Source organism: Uranotaenia lowii, chromosome 2 (assembly GCF_029784155.1).
Source record: "Uranotaenia lowii strain MFRU-FL chromosome 2, ASM2978415v1, whole genome shotgun sequence".
Taxonomy (NCBI): Eukaryota; Metazoa; Arthropoda; class Insecta; order Diptera; family Culicidae; genus Uranotaenia; species Uranotaenia lowii.
In genome coordinates this window covers 360,628,765-360,643,886 of record NC_073692.1, presented here as the reverse complement: position 1 = coordinate 360,643,886, position 15,122 = coordinate 360,628,765, and the positions used below count along the sequence as shown (strand labels likewise).

General features: G+C 41.1%; 1 protein-coding gene and 1 pseudogene across 1 annotated transcript in view; one reads left to right on the top strand and one right to left on the bottom strand.

Annotated features, from left to right (window-relative positions):
• Positions 1-15,122, bottom strand: part of LOC129744768 (SOX domain-containing protein dichaete) — a 191,353-nt gene that overhangs the window by 79,515 nt on the left and 96,716 nt on the right. The gene's annotated exons all lie outside the window — the stretch shown is intronic.
• On the top strand, positions 906-2,527 carry LOC129744767 (ubiquitin-conjugating enzyme E2 Q2-like; annotated as a pseudogene).

Genomic DNA, 15,122 nt, shown 5'->3' with positions numbered 1-15,122 from the left:
AACTTGAAAATTATAAATTGACAAATAAGAAATCAAAGACAAATGAATAGAGAAACAAGGAATACTAACATAAGAGAAAATATATCCATTGTGTACCACTTATATAATCCCATCCCATATGCCGCCTTAAGATAAATCCGGGCATATGATCGCCAGGCATTGACCCAGAATGAAAAAAAAAACATTATTGTGAAGTTGCTGCATTCTTGGCGCGACGTAAGAGGTTTTAAATTACAGAACGTTGTCGTTCACATGTTTTGATGACAACGTGTGTCATTGCCTTCGTAGGAATATCGTTGTGCGATATAACAAAAAGTGAAGGTTTCCATTTTTTTTACATCCGCATCCACATTATGATTGTTTGTTTGCGAATTGGACTGAGGTTTTTTTCAATTGCCTTTCACAATGATGAAAATATTTTTTTGAGATTTAAGATGACCCTTCCTGAAAGTAACTATCATACAAGAAACAAACTGTTTAGATACAGTGCAATTATTTTTTAAAATGGAAATTAAGATATGGATTTTAAAATTCTTATATTCGGTTATTTAAAAGAAAACCAAATGAGTTTATTCACAGACGATATGGAACCATCCTGCCGAGGTGGAACTGACCCCCAACCGATTTCAACCTGAGGGGCGAAGGGGGAGGAAACCGCAGCCAACCTTTGGAACAACACAACACCAGCACCACTGAAAAAAAAGATTGAATAAAAAAAAACCACTGATACCACAATCGAAAAAAAAAACAACAAAACAAAAAAAAACAAAAAAAAAAGGATGCGAAAAAAAAAATTTACTCGCAAAAAGAACAAAAAGCACCATAAGTTGAAAAAAAAAGATGGGGAAAAAAAAATTTTGACTCGCAAGAAGAAAAAAAAACAACAAAAAGATGCGAAAAAAAAAAATACTAAATCGCCCACTACTAACCCCATAAAACTACTAACACAACATCGATAAATAGGGAAACAGATATTAGGCTAAAGAATTTGCTAGAGGTTAGGTCAAAGAATTTTATTGAAATATATCTAAAATATTTTCTTTTCACGAACACTTACATTGAATAGGAATTAGGAATTAGGGAAACCGCTGAAGAAGACCAAAATGCTGTCGATGACGCCATCAACATCCGAAAGTGTGGAGCCATCTCGGGAATTAACGAGAACAAGAAGGAAATCAACGAAAGGAAGAAACTATACTGGGTCAATGGACGAAGCTGAAAAAACGGAGGGAGCGGAAAAGCTAAATCGGAAAATGGGCATGGAAACGAAAAAAAAAAACAGAGATGGTGACGTCGAGCGAAAGCGATCAGGACAACGAAGGCGAGGAGGATCTGGAAATGAACGGGGTATAGCCAAGAAATACGAAATGAAAGTAGAACATCTAGCAACTCTAGAAAGACTAAGTCCAAGTCAACGACAAGATTATCTGAACGGATCATTCTCAGGTTCGGTACAGGCGACCGATCGGTTGATGAAGGAACTACGGGACATCTACCGGTCTGATTCGTGCAAGAGCAACATATACTCGATAGAGCTGGTCAACGTTTCGATTTACGAGTGGAACATACGGCTGATGTCGGTCGACCCGTACCCGGACCCGTTGCACAACGATCTTGTCCTGCTGAAGAAGAAGGAGGGACAAGGACAGCATCCTGCTCAACATCATCTTGAAGGAGAGGCATCTTTTCGAGCCACAGTTCGTTCGGGTCGTTCATTCGGTGGTTACGTACTGGTGGGTGGTGAAATCTGTATGGAGTGGTTCTCGGAACAAGGCTGAAGTTCAGTATACACGGTTGAGGCGGTTTAATGCAGAAAGCGGCCACTCTAGTCAAGGGTACAGCCCGATTACAATTTGGTGTGACCAAGAATCATTCATAGGGCCAGGACAACTTGGCGCGTGCACAGCAGAGTTTCAAATCGTTGGTCCAAATCCACAAGAAGAACGGCTGGTTCACTCCGCCAAAGGAGGACAGATAAAAGCAAATTGAACGGGGTTAAGCAGCTGCAATCGGAATAGCAGTAAACCAGCAAACTATCCTAATCTTTACAGTAGCAAACAGCGACCGGAAGCACAGAGACAACAGCCGTAGCAGATAAGCCCCAGCCAACACACAGATTGGGGAAAATAACAAGGCAGCAACAGGAACGATATAAAGGATGGCTCAGCAATTCAGTTAACTACACCGCAAGTTTGGAGTTCAACCCAGGTCGGCATTTTGGATCTTCAATTAGCTAGATAAAAGTTAGATTCCTGCACTCCCCTGTTTTGAAGCTATACTCTTCTAGAATAGCTTCAAACTCAGATAGTAGGGGGAGATGTAACGGACCTGAGGCCAATTCCAACGCAAAGTAGATTTGCAAAAGGTTATTGGCCAGGGTACCGAGAAGCAAACACTGCTAATCATCAGCTTTTCTTTTTTTATCAACTTTGTCAGCAAGAACTCAAGTGGGTCCGGGCCCAGAAAAGTTCTTGTTGGCAAGTCAATTGAAAAAAAAAACAGGTGTTGACTGAGTAGCCAAAAAGAGATATAGAGAGAGAATGAACTTAGTTCTGTTCAGAATGAACTAAGTTCATTTCTTTTTTTAGGGTATATATAAGAAACAATTAGGATTAATAAAGAGGAGAGTTATAAAACGAACTAAAACGCGATCGTTTACTTCGATGACCGCTCCGCTACATGATTTTTTGCAGAATTTTTAAGTAATGTTTACATGAGTAAATTTGAACTTTTATGTCTGTATGGGAAAATTGAATATTTTGTGCTGAAAAATCAACATCATTTTTGTTTCATCTGTGGAACCGAGCCTCCTAATGGTTTTTGTGCCAATTTATAAAATCTTCAGAGAAAATTTTTCGCTGGACAACTTTGTCGAATGTCATAACTTTGTATCTTTTCAGACAAAAAAGTTATTAGCTGTTTAACAAGTGTATGCCTTTTGATATTGATAAACAATAAATTCAATTCAAACCACTGCTGGGTGCCTAGCAAGGTATTGCATGACCATGACCAAAAAGTTATGACATTCGACAAAGTTGTTCCGCGGAAAATTTCTTTTGAAGATTTTATAAATTGGCACAAAAACCATAAGTAGGCTCGGTTCCACAAATGAAACAAAAATGATGTTGATTTTTCAGTACAAAATGTTCAATTTTCCCATACAAACATGAGAGTTCAAATTTACTCATGTATACGTTACTTAAAAATTTTGAAAAAATCATGGATGAGTTTTGGACCAAAACGAAGCTTTTATGACCCCAGGTTTTGGGAAATTCAAAAATGACCCCAAATCGACTCAGTCTACTATACATTGAAGTATTTTAAATTCAGGTATGGCATGGGTGCCGTATTAATGGAACACAACATCCTTGGGTTCATCGAAGTTTTCCAAAATCTAAGGGAGATCCTGATTCTTCAAAATGTCCAGGTAAACTTCGGAATTAACTTTTTCTTCAGCTTTTATGAAAAACAGAAGGCATTTTCAATCCATTCGAAGCACCCGAAGTACCCACCCCACCATGATTCTAGTGTGTTACTTGCTATGGAACATGCTCAGTTTTCGGAGGGGAGGGAGAGTGGAGGGTGCTTTGTGTGGTGACCGTGGTGGCACATTAAGTGTGGTTGGGTAAATAAAGTTATAGAACTTGTAATATGGCGGCCAATTCTAAAAAATATGATTTTAAAATTCTTTTGGCTTGGAATTTCTCACTTCATGTTCATGTTATTAGAAAGTATGAGACGGAGTGATATCGTTTGAACTGATTAGACTTTGTTGAAAACACAGGTTTCAGTGGTGGAATAGAGTTATCATTATTCAGGTTTGATTGTCAAGTCAAGATGTTGCATTGAAGTTTACAGTTACATTATTAGTCCTAAAATATAAAACGAAACGAGCAATAGTAACACATAAAACCCATCCCCGTGTTGTTTAGCGTGTTGTTAATATGAAACCAATATCGGTTAAAATGTGCCAAGCGTGCAATTTCAAGTTAAAAGCACCCAAAAACAAAGAAAGCAAACGCAACATGCAACAGGAGTTGTCAAACCGGCCACGGCAAAAAATTACCGTTGTGAACGTACGGAAAAGTGCCTCCTGGATCTGGGAGTAGCGGTGGAAGCTGTTATTGATCTCGTGCTGCAGAATTTGCCCAAAAAAGCAATAGGTAAGCACTGCTCTGCAATGCACCGATCATCTCGCGATAATCTAATCTCTGTACCTTGGCAAAAATTCGTCGACGAGACGAGCCGGCCAGAAGAGGCATTATAAGGAAGAGAAAGAAAAAACGAAAGAGCCGCACAAATACGTTGCGTAAGTTGCACGGACATCTGTAGTCCAGCATTCTTGAAGCGTTTTGTTTGCTTTCTCAGGGCTCTTTTTCCTTATCTTCAACCACTTTTAAAGGATTAACCAATAATCCTTCCGGCGCGACATTTTGGGCATTGGCACGCGAACCTGTCAGCCGAAGGAAGAATCAGCAGCCCCCTAGTACTCCCTGGAAGGCGCAATAGGCGTAGGGCGATCGACAACCAAAGGCGGAGGCACCAACACTGCCAACCAACCAGCGCCCGAGGCGTAGGGCGGCCGAAGAGCAGCAAAGGCACCAAAAGTGCCATCCAATCGGCCCGAGGCTCCAAGGGTGGCAGACGACCGAAGGCATAGGCACCATAGGGCCATCCAATCGGAGCCCCTGGCGAAGGGCGGCTGACGAAGCAAGGCAGAGGCACCAATAGTGTCACCAAATCGGCGTGCCAGGCGTAGGCCGACCATCGAGGCGTAAGCTCCACCAGGGCCACCAAATCGGCGTGCCAGACGTAGGCGGCTGCAAGCCGGAAGGCAGCAAGCTTCATTAGCATGAAAGGAGTGCTAACCACACCTATTTCACCAAGAAAGTTTATTAACCACAAACTTTCCTTCATTGCATGGCAGAGGGCTCCTATCTCAGCTTCAGTCGACGGCTGACAGACTGACCGTTTGCTGACGTTTCGTCAACCACGCAATAAGATTCACGAAGTTCATGTAAGCGTGACCCGATAATGATCTTCGGTCTTCTATATCATCGGCATAATCTGGATCTGCATATCCGATTAGTATTTCCGGTGTCGCGTTTCTGCAGTATACCAACACCATATTGGTCATACGTAGAAGATTTCGCAGAACTCGCTTCAGGCCTGGCCAATGCCTATTTGCCGGGCTGGCCTAATATTTGCTAAGTGAGCCAACCTCAGCGATCAAATCGTTGAATGGCTGCTCGGTGATAACCACACCATCGTTCAGCTGCGTCCATCGAATATTCGTGTCAGAAACAGAATGGGTTTCCTGTAACCTGGGAACCACTTCCCAAATCTTGCTCTCATGATTGTTACTTAGTACGCTAACCGCATTCGATTCGAAGTTGCTCTTTGTCATCATCGATGGCTACGTTAGCCAGGTAGCGTTGGGTAGCTTCTCCTGTTCGCTGACTGCGTCTCAGCGCCGGTTCAGGATTGGCGGAATCTGGGCCATCATCGTCATCGTTGAATTCTCCAAAGCACGAGAATTTTCGTCTCGGATTTCAGGTTCATGAAGTTTTGTCCTGTTGCCCCGACGATTTGAGCGGTCCAAAAAGCCGGAAAACAACGTTCAAACAACAAACGTTAAATCTAGATGTGCGTTGTTGAAGTTGCTGGCAACTAACCGTTGCACAAAACAACTCGTCCCTAGCCACAGAAAAATTATACTGTAGGCTTGGATCAGCTCACGCGTGATATCTGCAGCATAGCTTCACACCCCGAGAGTAACCCTTCCGACATCCAGCTTTTTCCAACCGGTACGGGCTAATCCTCCATCCAATCCTGGTTACAGATCCCGACAGTCCTCTTCCCAGCCGTCGGGAATGGACTCACGTTGCTAACCGTAGCGCGGCTCGTGTCGGTATCGAGAGTAACTTTCTCGGAACCCAACTTCCCGGCCTCGAACTCCAGTGACACCTTCTGGCTGACCTGGAGCATCCCAAGGCTTGTGCTGGCGATCCTCTGCGCTCGTGGCCGTCTGTCCTAGGCTCAGCTCCTGTATACTGACTGCAGTGCACAACCAAAGCACGAGAGTTACCCCGGGGTGGACCTATTGACCTTCGCGCTGAACCGGATTGCGGATCCTGGGACCCCTCCCGGCCGCCAGTCAGGAACTCACGCTTGCTAAAAGCAGCGTGGCTAGTGACGGCATCGAGAGTAACCCTCTCGGTCCATGAACTTCCTCGGACTCGACCTCAGGTAGAACCTCCTGGCTGGCCTCGGTCATCTTGCGGGCTGGTCTCTGCGCTGGCGATTCTTTGGCTGCTGGCTGGCTCTCTCCGGTGGTCCTCTGGCTCGTCGCAGAGCTGGTTTGTCCCTCTGCACTGGCTGCTGCAGAACTTGCTAACCGCAAGTCTAATATACTTGAGAGTACCCCTTTTTCTAACTCATAATTTTCCAATTCAGAAGTTTCTGGGCCCATAACCTGTTGAAAACGCAGGTTTCAGTGGTGGAATAGAGTTATCGTTTAGATATTATCCATCCAAACTTCAAGTCCACTGATTATCTCTCGGACTCTTTACCAATAGGTCAAATCGTCAGATGAAACAAGTCAAGCGGTTTCTCTATAAATCAGTTGACTTCATTAAGTTAAATCCGCTGCTAGATTCTACGGCTCATCGTGCTCCGATTAATGGTGCTTATACTGCCCTGGTGGGTCCAGTCACTATGTCCTAAAAGTCACTCATTTTCAGCTGTCATCAAAACATTTTAAAATACATTTTTATCTACTTTTTTAAGTTTCAGCCAGTTAGGAAATAGACTTTTTCAGTGTCTGACCCCTTATCTCTCCTTGATTATAAAACGACAAAAATTCAAATAAAACTCAATAAAACAACAAGATGCCTGTTTCTGGTGGAAATCGTTCATTTTAACATAAATATAAAAAAATACGAAGGGTACCTGAATCTCTAAGTATGTTAAATAAAAACCTCCAACGAATAGGTGAATGAACAACAACAATAGCAGTGCACCTCAGAAGGTAAAACTGCGAAATTCATTCGCTCGTGAATAATGAAGCAATCAGATGTGAAAACAATACGACGACAAAAACATTCATCCACGTTGTACTGATGCATTGTGCAGAGGATTGTGAAGAGGAGCGCGAGATTGGATTCGGAAAATAAAACGAAAATAATAATAATCCACACGATCCCTCCCCATAAGGGAAAACTAACCCTCCCTTATTTTGGGAAAATTTCCAAACAAACATCCGGCGCTCTTTACCTGTGCGATGTGTTTGCACAAAAACCTGTCCCATTGTTTGGGCATATTATCGATTATTCCCGAGGTGCACACAATTCTGTTTTCGTTGTTTGTTTAGTTCGGTGCATTCTCCGGTTTTCCAAACAATTGATATGTGCTCAATTTGGTCCGGGGAAAATGCCTGGGATTTCCTTGGATCGTATAACATGGAATATTTACGAAATTACGGGTGCCCTGCCCACAGTGTGCTGCGTCATTCTCGGGAAACTCAACGGAATTATCCGGACTGACCGGGCAGGATGAGCTAAAGTCTACTGTCCGGTCGGGAATGCATTGAACCGTTAATCGAATGGGTAAATATTTGTCCGGCTCATACAGTTCAACGGACTACCGTTGTTGCGTTTGGGACGGGTTCGATAGATGTGTTCTTCTATAATCATCTCGATTCCAATGAGGCAGCATAATACGGATCCTGTCGACCGGAGCGCATTCTTGAATACATGGATGTAATTCACGAGATTCAACATTCCAGATAATGTCAAACGCAAGAGAAGACGACTGTCAGTTGTTGTTGTATGGAAAAGATACATTAAGGATTCGATGGATTCCTTTCAAATGATCGATTCGATAGATGAATGGTTTTGTCGTCCAGTAACATTTGATAATAAGCTTTGTTCTTTTAGAAATGGGACACTTTCTTTTTCTAATAGCTCGTTTTCTAGTAATCGGATATTCAACTTTGACAACATTTTGCTGCCGGTGAAAAGCACTATCAAACCTATTTTTGTTGAAATTTTAAATCTACGCGATTTTGAGATATTTACGATGTAAAGGGTGATACGGTCAAAATTTGGTCAATATCAACTGGACGGATTTCTTTCAATTTTGCATTTAAAAAACCTGAACACCCCTCATTTTGAAGGTGTGTTTTTGTAGAATGTTGCTCCCATTTTGATTTTGGAATTCACTCTTCAGTTGTCAAAATGCCGTCCAAGGAAGAAGAGCAGCGTATCAAAATTTTGCTCGCGCATCGCGAAAAACCGAGCTACTCGCACGCAAAGCTGGCAAAATCGCTAAATGCCAAATCAACCGTTACAAATGTAATTAAAGTGTTTGGGGAACCTTCGTCGACAGCTAGGATGTCTGGATCGGTGGGAAATCGAAAACCGGAAGCCGCTGGGACGACAAAGAGGGTTGCCGGTAGCAGAGCTGCGGTTGCTCCCAGACAATGAAAGAAAATTGACGAAATTGACATAGCAACGGCTTTCAGCATGCTTGTTGATGCCATACATTCAGAACGATGGCTATGATGATTGAAAAGATCTGACTCACCACGTGTATAAAGATACTCTAACATTTGTCTAGGTCACGAAAATGTGCTTTCATGAATATGTTGAAGCAGTAACCATCGCTTTCCATTTATCGTACTACTATGACGGGGAGTATGAATTTCAGTCAGACTACATTGTTGTGAATGATGGTTTTAAAAATATCAGTCAATTTCATGTGTCCTGACATTTTTTCCCCATGAGGCCCGTTTACAGTGCGACTTTTTTCCGTCAGTAGCTCATCAACGCTACATGAAAAGGTTTGTTAGCATGATGAAATCGATTGGAAATTGATGAAAGATGAATTTCCAACCGATCTCATTGTTTGAAGCCTATGGATCTTTTTGGATTCAATTCTCGCGCCATAATTTCCGCGAGGAAAATTGGGGAAACTTGGAAAAAATTAGAAGAACTAAGCAAAGATTTTTGGCTAACTGGGCTAAAAAAATCAAACTTGAACGATTCGATTTTCGTAAACGAAATTTCTTTCCGGATGACTATAGAGTGTTTTATTATAAAATTTTTGCTAAATATGTGTATGAGAAATATTTCTTTTTTATTGGTTTGGTTATCGATTTTATTTTTGAATCTGGTTTCTAAGCTTTAAAGCTTTATATTTTTTCAAACATTAGAAATGTGAAAAAAAAAAATTGAAATAAGTGTCTGTATTTAGAGTTGAGAGAATCAGCTCTCAACTGATGTTCACAAAAAAAATCATGATTGCCCTGTTATAAATCATGTGTGGATATGCAGTTTATTGCGTTAAGCACTGTTTTTTTTATACTCAATGATTGGCATTCATTGTTGCTGAGGCCAAGAAGTACACAAGAAAAAAATTGACAAACATTCTTGTTTGATTAGATCTAGCTTGAATATAGACTTATTGCGTCCCGAGCATCGAAGGCTGGAACCAGAATTTAAAGAAATAACAAACTCTGACGCACCAAAGACCGTCGATCTCCATTAAATTCTGTCTTCACCAGTTTTCAATGGACGATCAAAAGTTTTGCTTCCGTCAACGATTACTTCCCAAAACAAATGAAATTGAGGAACATTTGTTTTTTTTTTCCTTCAGCAGTAGTCACCTTAGTAACAAATGGTTCACGTTTCATTCATCATAATTTTGGTACACGACTTTTACCAAGTTGTTATTTTCAACAGAAAATATAGCCATGACAATTTCGTTTGCCGAATTATCAGTGATCATAGGGACTGTGATATTTTCATTTCAACAGCTATCATTGACCGAAACAACACGTGGATAGGAAGTGCGACAAAGCTACTATGACATTTTAGAAAAAATCGACTTTGAATTTTCTCCCGAACAATCGCAGCTCTGGCCGGTAGTTTCAAGCGAAACCCTAACCTCTCTCTCCGAGATGCCGCAAATAAGCTGGGTGTATCGTCTACAACCGTGCATCGAGCCAAAAATCGAGCCGGTCTATCGACTTACATGAAGGTAGTGACTCCAAATCGCTATGATAAACAAAATACGACGGCCAAAGCGAGATCCCGGAGGCTGTACACGATGATGCTGACGAAGTTTGACTGCGCGGTAATGGACGACGAAACTAGTGTCAAAGCCGACTACAAGCAGCTTCCAGTACATGAGTTTTATACGGCAGATACTTTCAAGCACATGAAACTATCAAAGTTCGCGAAGAAATATCTGGTTTGGCAAACCATCTGTACCTGTGGCTTGAAAGCCAGCCTTTTCATAAAGCTTAGTTCTTTTAGAAATGGGACACTTTCTTTTGCTAATAGCTCGTTTACTAGTAATCGGACATTCAAAACTTTAACAGCATTTTGCTGCCTGTGAGAAGTACTATCCGACCTATTTTTTTCAAAGTTTTAAATTTTCGCGTTTTTGAAATATTTACGATGCAAGAAAAAATGAAAAAAAAAATTTTGCACAGTTTCCTTCAAAATCCATCATTATCAAATTGATAGCTGACAAAACCGTTGATTATTCAAAGAATTAATGTGTATGAGTGGTGGAAGAGTATGCACACACTGTCAAAAATGTCCACAAAGTTCAAATCAAGCATTGGAGTGAAGCACATGATCGACAACTACGGTTAAGGGTCATCAGGGAAGTCAAGTCTCATACCAGAATTTTTAATTTGGAATAAGCGAAAAACTAAGGGTGGATCGCTGAAATGTCCAAAAAAAGTTTCTCTTATAAGCTGAAAGTGTTGCCTAGTAATGAGTCATTTAAACCCAACTTCAAACAACAATTTTTTGCTAGTTCCAGAGCTCGTAAGCTGTACGTACAGCCAGCACAGAGACAATGGGAAAGATGATTTTTGATTGACGACAAAACTTATGAAATACCCTATTTCAAACAAATCCCAGCGTTTGAATCCTATTCCATGTCTGCTCGTGGCAAGCTTTTTAGATCCCAGGGCAAGGTTGTCGAAAAAAAAATCTGTGTTTTGGCGAGAAAAAATCCTCGCGTGTTTAGGATTTTGTAGATCTCTTATTGGCTGGTTCCGCAGTTACCTTACTGGACGTAAATTGACAGTTCGTACGGGTAACTGTTTTTCCCGGCAGTTCTCAGCTTCATCAGGCGTGCCTCAGGGAAGTCATTTAGGGCCGTTAGTATTCCTAATCTACTTCAATGGCGTGCCGCAACTCCTCGATGGACCAAAATTGGTGTATGGCGACGACTTGAAACTGTGCTACTCTATCAATGGCTCCGAAGATGTGAACTTCCTGCAGAACCAGTTTAACCTCTTTGCCTCCTGGTGTGATGCCAATCGCCTACCTTTAAACCGTAGTAAATGTATAGTAACATCATTTTCCCGCAAACGACGCCCGTTCTCAGCCGTTTATTTCCTTGGAAACGATGCAATCTCTCGAGCTCAACACATGAAAGACCCTGGTGTGATCCTCGACGTGCGGCTGGATTTTTAGAATCACGCCAACTTTATCGTTGACAAAGCCTCCAGAAGCCTGCGTCTTCTTTTCGGCATGACGAAGGACTTTGAAGACATCTACTGCCTGAAGAGACTTTACTGCAGTCTGGTTCGATCGATCCTGGAATATGGTTCTGCGGTTTGGTGCCCATATTATCAAAACGGTTCTGATCGCAACGAAGCCATCCAACGAAGACATCCTTCGACACTTAAACTGGCAAGACCCTTTTCGACTTCCCAGCTACGAAAGCCGCTGCCGCCTGATCGACATCGACACGCTACAAGCCCGCAGGACCGGCACTCGTGCTTCTTTCGTCGCTGATCTGCTTTCATCAAGAATCGACTCTCCCGCACTTTTGGAAATTCTTCCACTTAGCGTCCGACCTCGTGGTTTGAGGAATCGGGATCTTCAGCCCTTCGTTCTTGTTAGACTAAACAATTACAGGGCCAACTCTGCAATAATTGGCGTTATCAAGACCTTTAACCGCTTCTCAAAGCATTTTGATTTTGACGTTTCGAAGGTTGTATTCCGAAGAAGAATTCTTAGTGTTCTAAGTTCAGTGTAAATTTGTATTTGTAGTTAGTCTCTTAATTTTTAAATATCATTTGGATCAATATATGATCTGTTGATTTAGTAATAATAAATAAACTGTCACCTATTTTTTTTATGATTTTAAAATCAAGCACTGTGATCCTTAGTTCATGTTTGCTTGGAGTTTTAATGGAGCATTCAGAACTCTTTCTAAGCAACTTAAAAGCTTTATGAGCGTCTTTAGAACTACCTGGAAACAAATGGTTGAATTTTTAATCTAAGCATTTATCATTACCATAATAAAACAGTAACCAAACTAGTTGCATATACAATGCCATAATAAAACCATAACAAATCCTTTTTATGCTATTAAGTTGTCTTAATCTATGTTACTTGGTATACGACCCTGTGGTAGAGAACAGTGGGAGTTATGGGAAATTACTGAATACATAAAGTATTTGTGCAATAAGTTATCATCTTACGATTGGCAAATTATTATTTTTAGATTAAAAAATAAAAAAATAAATCAAAATAAAAATTCTCACTGTGTGAGTTTTTAGTTCATTGGGATGAATTTAACAAATTGTGATGTAGTTAAAATAAGCGTGTAATCAGAAAATGTCATGTCAGGTTACATCCTGGTGATTGATTCTCTCAACGATATTCGCGAGGAACAGTCGGCGGTTTTATCGGTTCTGTCGCGAACTAAAAAAAAAATATGTTTAAAATGGTTTTACGCGAGTTTGAAGGAAACATGCGGATGAAGTTACCACAGACCCTACATGTTTATTCAAGTTTAATATAAATTTGCTTAAATTTGTTCAATTAAAATACGCCGATTTATTTGCGGATTGTCAACAAATAACAAATAACGTAACTAAAATCTAGTAACGTGGGTTACCTTCAACAAAGAGGTTATTCTCGGTTCCCCGACTACCGAACACAAACCAGTCCGATGAGTTTGTCGACTCGAATCAACACACCCTCAGTTTCCAACAATCGTGTATCAATGAAGGACCGATATGATATACCTACAGACAAACATAACAATGCTCCGAGAGGGTAGGACGAATTTCAATGCTTTCCCTTTTTCCCTATTTGCATTTCGATCCCCTTGGCTCGTTGCCGATGCTGATGATGATTACGTGATAATTGTTTTGTCATCTTGGCTCTTCCCCCGGCTGAAGTTTTGTCGGAAAGATAGACAACAACAAGTGACGCCTTCCACTTCCTCTTGACGACTTTATCTGGGAGACATCGACACGGATAGAGGAAACCCGCAGACCCTGTTGATTGACAAACCATAAACAAGTAAGGGTTGAATGCGGGAACAAATTCCGGAAAACAGATTGCAAGGAACTGGTGGCGGTTTCCCAATCCAGGAACCAGGGAAACGCCAAAACTCTCCGGTCTGATTACCGATGCTGAAGCGGAAAAGCGGATATGTTGTCTGGTTTTATGCAAGCATATTGATGGGATTGAAGATTACGTGACATCTTCTTATATCCGAATCAAGTTGAAGTTATGCGTAGTATTGATACACAATTTCAATTGAAATGAATATTATATAACAGTAAAATAAAGAACATAAATTTCAATCCATAGAATGTTTGGAATAAATATCCCAATTTTCAGCCTACTTGCCTTTTCAAATATAGCAGTATGTATTAAATATAAAGGATGAATTTTGTGCGGGGTTCTACCCTTTTAGAATTGTTAAAAACAATACCTTTTGAATTGTTCTTCGCAAAGCAACATTATTCATGGAACATGAATGCCCGAACACAAAGATGTACTTATTTCCTGTTGCTTTGTGTCGCAAACGATAGCTGAAAGCACAGATCCGGTCACAATGAGAGAGCTTCCACATACACACACACATCCTGAGCCCACCCACATACATTCCAAAAACACATGGAAGCGCCCAGAACACGTTGAATCCTCCATTATTCAAGCCTTTGTCCCTCCCAGTTTGTGTTCCAGTGTTTCGGAAAATTCAGCACACAATCGGGAATGAAACATTTGGAACAAAGACGGGGGAAGGGTAGAAGCTTTTCATTTTCAAAAGACCAGAGAGAACTCCCATTTTGTGCAGCACATTTTCAAAATTGTCCCTGTGTCCCTGTTTTGTCTGGTGTGTGGGTGCCACCGACGACCGACCGGCAGGAAATCCGAGACCATGCCCCAGCTAGAAACAGCTGGAGGGAAATTCGATGGGGCTGCGCCATCATTGGGGAACACCTTTGAATCCGATGCGACGACGACGACAACGACGAGGACGCTTGCCGGAGCAGAAAAAAGGAACAATGTATCTCTTCTCCTTTTCAGGCCATTGTTCACCGTTTCTCATTACGAAAAGCTTCAATGGCAGAGAGCTGAAAGAGATTTTCCAAAGGGGGGAGTCTCGCAGCCTCTTGTTATAGCTCAGCGTTGGCGGGTGTGCTCACCGGAAGTTGGAAATGTTGCCAGAATGTATTTAAAAGTATTATTTTGATACAGTTTTTGTAGCAGTGACTTAGTTACCATGTTTTTTCCAAGAAACTGCATAAATTTAGGGGAAATTGGGGTGGTTGTGACTCTTCTCGTCAACTTCACGCTTAGCGGTGTACATCATTTGATTCAGCAATAAGTTTTACACCCGATTCAATGTTTTTTGTATCTGTTAAATTAAATTCTCGTTTGTAACAATGTATTTTTCAAAGAAATTTAATAAATTTAGGGGAAATCGGGGAGATTGACGCTCTTCTCGTCAACTGAACGCTGAGCGGTGTACATCATTCGATTCAGCAATAAGTTTAACACCTGTTTCAATCATTTTTGTGCATTTTATGATGCATTATCATTTGTTATAATGATTTTTTTCCACATATCTCTCGATTTAAGGGGAAATCGGGGTGATTGCGGCCATTCTCGTAAGCTGAGCACTAAGCGGTGTACACCACTCGATTTAGCGGCAAATTTTACACTAAATCACTTGGTTTTTGCATTTGGTATGTAAATCGCTCGATTGTTACAGTGAAATTTATGCATAAATTTAAAAAAAGCTAGGGGAGGTTAGGGATATTTAGCCATTTATATTCATTCTAGTAC